Consider the following 7,351-nt stretch of genomic DNA (forward strand, 5'->3'; position numbering starts at 1 on the left):
ATAGTGAAATTAAATTTAAAAAACAAGTAAAAAAATTACTAGAGAGTCAATGTGACTGAGAGTCAATGAATTATATTTTAAAATAGTCTGTGGTTAAAGAAAATTAGCAAAACCCAAACGAGTCGTTGAAAAAAATTAACTCAGTTTATAAAACCCCACTAAGAAAAATTATGGGCAAGATTACAGATTTTAAGATTAAAATTGGAAAATTTCTACAGATTTTTGGTTGTTTGGTTGGTTGGTTGATTAGTTGGTTGGTTTTGAAGCAGGGTCTCTCTATGTAGCCCTGACTGTCCTGGAACTTGCTAAGAAGAACAGGCTGGACTGGAACTTGGAGTGCCAACTCTAATTGATTTTAATAATAAAATGCTGGAGTCAGATATTAGGGGGCAAAATCTGAAAGATCAGGGAAGTACGCCAGCCAGCTACTGAAGTTCTCACCTCTACTGAATCCTCAGTCCTCTCTCTGCCCAGCCATATAACTTCTTGTCTCCACCTCCCTAGTGTTGGGATTAAAGGTGTGTGCCACCATTGCTTGACCTCTGTGGTTAACTAGTGACTAGCTCCACCCTCTGATCTTCAGGCAAGCTTTATTTGTTAGAGCACAAACTAAATATCACCACAGGAACTCATAGAGATCCTCCTGCCTCTACGCTGGGGTCAAGGCATGCACTGCCATGCCTAGCAAATATTTTATGTGGTATGGGTATTTTATCTGCATGAACATCTGTGCACCCACCCATGGGCCTGGTGGCCACAGAAGCCAGAAGAGGGCTCAGGGTCTCCTGGGACTGGAGCTGCAGATGGTTGAGACTGTCATGTGAGTGCTGGGAACCAAGCCCTCTGGGAGAGCAGCTAGATCTGGAAACTGCTGAGCCATTTCTCCAGATTTTTTTAATGTACATTTTTTAAAAAGCATTTCCTAAGTGAGTGCTGTATTTACATCATTTCCACCTTCCCTACAATTCTTTTCTTCACATACACTTCTAAATTACTAAATTATTTCATTAGCATACGTTAATTAGATGTAATAGATTTTACTATGACATTTTCATACATGTATATAATATGGTTCCATCATAGGCACACACACACACCGTTACCCTCTCTTGTCCCCATCCCACCACTGCATTTTCCTTTCCTCTTCCCAACTAGCTTCTTTACTTTCATGGCTGTGACCTTTCTGACTGTGTGTGTCCCTGTGAGTTTCATTAGGATTATTTATGGGAGTATGGGACTCTTACCAGTGGCTCTCCCTCTCCCCATCACTTGTTAACTGAGTAACAAGGGAGGAGTGAGGTAGTAGACTTTTTCTTTTGGGTCACCAACCAGTTCCCAAATCATGACACTGAGATGTTGGTGAACTTTTCATTCCCATCCACCAGTTCCCAAATAATCAATGTAGAGACTCAATATTAATGATAAATGCTTGGCCAATAGCTCAGGCTTGTTACTAGCTAGCTTATTTGAATTAACCCATATTTCTTATCTAGGTTTTGCCCAGTGGCTTGGTACCTTTTCTCAGTACAGCATGTTACTTCTCCCTGCATCTGCTCAAGACTCCCACATCTGCCAAAGACTCTGCCCTTCTTCCTCCCAGTAACCTCTGTTTGGCTCTCCTGCCTAACCTTATCCTGTTTGGCTATTGGCCAGTCAGCTTCTTTATTAAACTAATCACAGCGACATGTATTCCACACCAGTGAAATTCCACACCAGACTTATTTTTAGTTATGAATGCTTGGCCTAGCTTAGACTCATTTCTGGCTAGTTCTTTTAACTTAAATTAACCTGTTTCTCTTTATCTACCTTTTGCTTCAAGACTTTTTACCTTTCTTTCCTTCTCTATGTCTTATTTTCACTGCTTCTCATGTCTGCCTGATGGCTGCCTGGCAGCTGCCTGCCTTCTTACCCCAGGTGTGTCCCTCTGTTTCCCCCTTGTTCTCTCCTCCTCCTTCTTCTCATTCCTTTTCTGACCCTAGATTTCTCCTTCTATTTATTCTGTCTGCCTGCTCCACCTATCCTTTTGCATGCCTCGCTATTAGCCATTCATCTCTTTATTAGACCAATCAGGTGCCTTAGACAGGCAAGGTGAAACAGATGCAACACATATTTACATAATTAAGTATACATATCCTTACATTGTTAAATTAATACATCATAAACAAAAGCAACACACCTTTACACAGTTGAAGTAATATCCTGCAATATAAACAAATGTAACACATCTTTACATGGATATTACACAAGAATTAATAGCCAAAAAATGTATAGGATTTATGACTAATGAAATTGTCTGGGGTGGGTTTTTTTAAATTGATTTTTATTGAGCTCTGTTGAAGGAGCTGCGTGCTGCGTTCCTGCCACCCAGTTCCCAGTCGCCTGGCTAGCTTATGCCCCAAAATAACGACACACAAACTGTATTCTTTTAAACACTGCTTGGCCCATTAGCTCTAGCCCTTACTGGCTAATTCTCATATCCCGATCAACCCATCTCTAATAATCTGTGTAGCACTAGTCTTACCAGGAAAGATTCAGCATGTCTGACCTGGCGGCTGGCTGCATGGCGTCTGGCTCTGAGAGGAGCTGCCCTGCATCTGAGCTCACTTCCTCTTCCTCCCAGCATTCTATTCTGTTTACTCCACCCACCTAAAGGCTGGCCAATCAAATGGGCCAAGGCAGTTTCCTTATTAGCCAATGACTTTCCTCCATCAGAGCTCTACATTTTTCTCTGCTCCCCTCCCTGACTTTTCCCTCCCCTTCAACCTTCCCCAAAGGTTCCCATGCTGCCAATTTACTCAGGAGATCTTGTCTTTTTCTACTTCCCATGTAGATTAGATCTATGTAAGTCTCTCTTAGTGTCTGCATTGCTGTCTGTGTTCTCTGGGATTGTGGTTTGTAGGCTGGCTTTCTTTGCTTTATGATTTGAAAGGTAAGCTGGGTATTACTTGACCAGAAACTCAGGAATATTTAACTTATTTAAAGTCTGTACTTTTCTTTGGCATCGGCCCTGTAACCAGGTTGTTGTTTTCCTGTTCCTGCTTCATTTTTAATTAGCTTACATTGGTTTCTAAATTTGGGCAAGATTCATACATCTCTTTGTGGAGATACTAGTTTAATTAAACACTTGAACACCTATCTTGCACCAGACATGGGGCTATGGAGACCATGAATGGTCAGGTTCCCAGCATAGGATACACCCCCGTGCTCTAACTCCGTTCTCTATTGTGACTTAGGATTTTAGATACAGATAAAAACAGAGACCACTCACTGTAGACTTGAGGACAGAGCCTTACTCGGGTTCAGACCAGAGAACTGACTGTAATGTCAGACCCCAATTCATAGTGGAGAAGGCTGAGAGACACTACAGCGAATGCTTAAGAATCCAGTTAGAGCCAGCCAGCCTCTTGTTTTACCACAGAGTGTTGATGTTTTTGTTGGAGGCTTGACCACATCCTCCTTCTTCTGGTTTCTCCACAGCTATTTGCTTGTAGCTGTCTCCTTGATATCCTTGTCTCTGTACCATCAGGTCTAGCCTCCTCCACATCAAGCCCTCAGTAAGCGAGTGCTCAGTGAACATATCCACACTGGGATCTGACTACCACTGCTGTCTTAGCCACAAGCTCTCTGGGCATTCCTCACTCCCCTTTCTCAGCCACCCTTTGCAGGAGTTGGGCTGCATGGCCCCTGGATGCTCTCTTGGATTCTTCCAGGGTATGAAGCTCTCTGGGGAGTGACTGGATTGTGTTTTTGGAGACCCTTCCTGACCCTTCCACTGATGCAGGCTGACTGTATTAATGCTGTTGTTATTGGAGTCTCATCAAAGCCACTCCTCTTCTTCCTGGTTCAAATTCAGCTGGATCCATTGTCTGCTGCTACCCTGCTGCATCTGCTTCAAAGCCAAACATTTGCGCTCATGCTCCTGGCGATAAATGTCAGAGATTGCATTTCCGAAACCAGCTCCCAGGCAAAATATCAGAAGGTTCATCCACCTCCTTTGCACAACCCCAGGGTCATATAACGCCCATCACAAAGGCAAAAGAAGATGAATCAGTGCAGATGTCCTCAGGGCTTTGTCTTCATTCCACTGCCTTGCCTTCGTTTTTTTTTTTTTTTTTTTTTTTTTTTTTTTTTTTTTCCTCATGTAGGCCTGGCTTTAAAAGAACAATTTGTGGGGCTGAGATGACTCAGTTTTTAAAGCCAACTTTCTGTGCAAGCGAGAGGACCCACAATCAGGTCACCAGAACCCATCCTTTACCGGTTGGCACAGGGGCCTGCCTGTAATTCCAGTCCCAGAAGGCACAGAAAAGGGAGCCTTCCTCGCCCCTAGCAAGCTGCCTAGGAAAATGAGTCATAATAATAAGGGATTTCTGGGCATTACTGAGAGAGCCTTAAGAGACTAAAGTGAAGGGTAGGGGATGGAGCTCAGTGGTAGAGCGCTTGCCTAGCAAGCACAAGGCTCTGGGTTGGTCCTCATTCAGGCGGGGTGGGAGGTGAGGACAAATAATAAGAGATAAAGATGGAAGAGTGATCGAGGAAGATTTCAGATCTGGCCTTTGCGCCTCCACATCCACAGAGAAACACGTGCCCTCACCCACATGTAACCATACATGGACACATGCATATACATGAAAAGATGAAAAAGAAAAGAAAAAACTTGCAATGAGCTAAGGAATGGGACATTCAGCAAGTTGATACCTCAAGGTTGGAGAAGTGGACAATCTGAGCCACTTTATTTTGTCCTGTCATAGAATGTCCCAGGGCTTCTGTGTTACGCCTCTCTCTGTTGGAGAAGGTTTGGGCATGGGACCAAGGACAACATCTCTTTCTCCTCTTTCTCAGTAGTCTTTACCCTAGAGACTTCCCCATCACTCTGTCTTCTACCTTCATTCGGGAACTCCCTCTAGAACTCACCCCCTTACGTGGTATTCAGTGTCACTGACAACTCTACATTTTAATCACTAATCTAAACCTCTGTCTGAGAGCCAGACTTCATGTCTGACCACTTGTTGTAGGAGTGGCGGACTGCGTTCCGCCACCTGGCTAGCTTTACCCGAAATAATTACATGGAAACTGTATTCTTTTAAACACTGCTTGGCCCATTAGCTCTAGCCTCTTACTGGTTAGCTCTCACATCTAGATCAACCCATTTCTAATAATCTGTGTACCACCACGAGGTGGTAGTTTACCGGTAAGATCTTAACCTGCGTCTGCCTCGGAGAGGAGAATCATGGCGACTGCATGACTCGGCTTCTTTCTCCCAGCATTCTGTTCTGTTTACTCTGCCTACCTAATTTTCTGTCCTATTAAAGGGCCAAGGCAGTTTCTTTATTTAACCAATGAAATCAACACAAAACAGAAGACTCCCACATCAACTACTCAGTGTGGTTTCCATGTGGATACCTCATAGCGGTCATAGACTGGAGAGGTACCTCACCCCCCCCCCATACTCAGCTAAGCCCATTCATCCCTCTTCCTCCTCAGTTCACACAAGCGGCCAGAAGATGAGGCAGGTGCTTGTGTGCTGGGCAGTTGACATGGTCTCTTTCAGCTCTAAACATCCTCTTACCAAATACACGTGCTGTGGGAGAATGCTCTAGTATCCTGTAAAGATGTTTTACTTGTATTGGTTTAATTAAACACCAATTGGCCAGAATCCAGGGAGGAAATAGAGGCGGAGTGACCAGACGAGGAGAATTCTTGGAAGAGGAAAGGTTCAGTCTGCAGTCACCAGCCAGATGCAGAGGAAGCAAGATGAGAATGCCTTACTGAGTAAGGTACCAAGCCACGTGGCTAAACATAGATAAGTATTATGGGTTAATTTAAGTTGTAAGAGCTAGCTAATAATAAGCCTGAGCTAATAGATCAACCAGTTTATGATTAATATAAGACTGTTTTGTTGAGACTGAACAGCTGCGGAACTGAGTGGGACAGAAACTTACATCTGCATACATGTTTTTTAATCTCCATTTCATAGATGAAGGCACCTGAGCATTAGATTATTTATCCAGATTTACAGGTTTAGCAATAACCAATGACTAACTCAGTGATTGGTTCATAAAGATCTTCCCTCCACTTGTCATATTTCTGTTGAATCATTTGATATATCTCCCCACCCCACCCCCCAAGTTACCAGAATTGTTGGAGTCAAGTGCTGAACGCTGGCAGCCCTAACAAGCTAGCCTTGGCCACCTGTCCTCCAAACACTAGTTAAAGAGTCAGAAAAGCATAAAAAGCAGAGAAAAGAGATGTGTCCAACATGGCCATGCTAAGAAGAGACACACAATGAGACCTATGACCCAGCTCCATCTCTGTCCTGACATGAGGCACCAACCATAGTGGTGCACATCTTTAATCCCAGAATTTGGGAGGCAGTGGTAGGCCTTTTCTACTTAGCAAGTTCTAGGACAGCCAGAATTACTTAATGAAATTCTGACTTGAAAAAACAGTAATCAAAGAAAACCTCCAAAGGCATACTGTCAACAACTCTCCTGCACCTGGAGCTTCAGTGAGCACCAGGAATCCCCCTGTCTCCAACTCTTCCCCAGGCTGGATTTCAAACATCAACTGCTGTGCCTGGCTTTTACATGAACACTATGGATCTGAACCCAGGTCCTCATGTTTGTGTGGCAGGCACTCTACCTACTGGGCCATCTCTTTAACCCCCAATTTTTTAAAGCCTATACTTACTATACAAAAATGAAATGTCAACAACACGAGCCACTTCTTAGCTAAGAAGTTATTTCTATTCTTCTCAGTAAATCGCCTGTTTCCATTCTGCCACCATCCGGTAAATCAACTTCCTATGTTGAGGGTTTGACACTAGGCCATTGTTCCCAAAGTGAGAGGGCCTTGGGGGCTCCAAGTCAACGTTTCTGGAATATTGCTGGAAAAGCAATTCCCTAGGTTGCGGTAAAGAACTAAATGGAATAGTAGATTGTCTTTATTTATGTTCTATTGGTGGAATAAACCCCATCTTCCTAAAGTACAAGCTGAAATGACCGATCAAGCCAGCATTTCTGGAACTCCCTTTCGATCTGAGGCTTCCGATTGGTCTCCTTCCTAGACCTAGAGATCTTCCCGACCAGAATTCATGGTTGTCTTTTCTCCATTTTGACTTAAGGGCAGAGCCAGGTACTTAAAGGGTTCAGAAATTTTTCATGAGTTACTGACTGAAGTACGGGACAGATCCTTATCCAATAATCCCAAGGCAAACACGTGTTTAAAATGAACCTCGCCTCTCATGTCAAACGGCAGCTCTGTTCCACTCATCGGTCCTGTGCCTCATTCCTTACATCCATTAAGGGGGAGAAGACAGCGCTCTCTTAAAAGTGGTTGCTAAAACGCACATCTG

The sequence above is a fragment of the Chionomys nivalis genome, chromosome 2 (assembly GCF_950005125.1).
Source record: "Chionomys nivalis chromosome 2, mChiNiv1.1, whole genome shotgun sequence".
NCBI lineage: Eukaryota > Metazoa > Chordata > Mammalia > Rodentia > Cricetidae > Chionomys > Chionomys nivalis.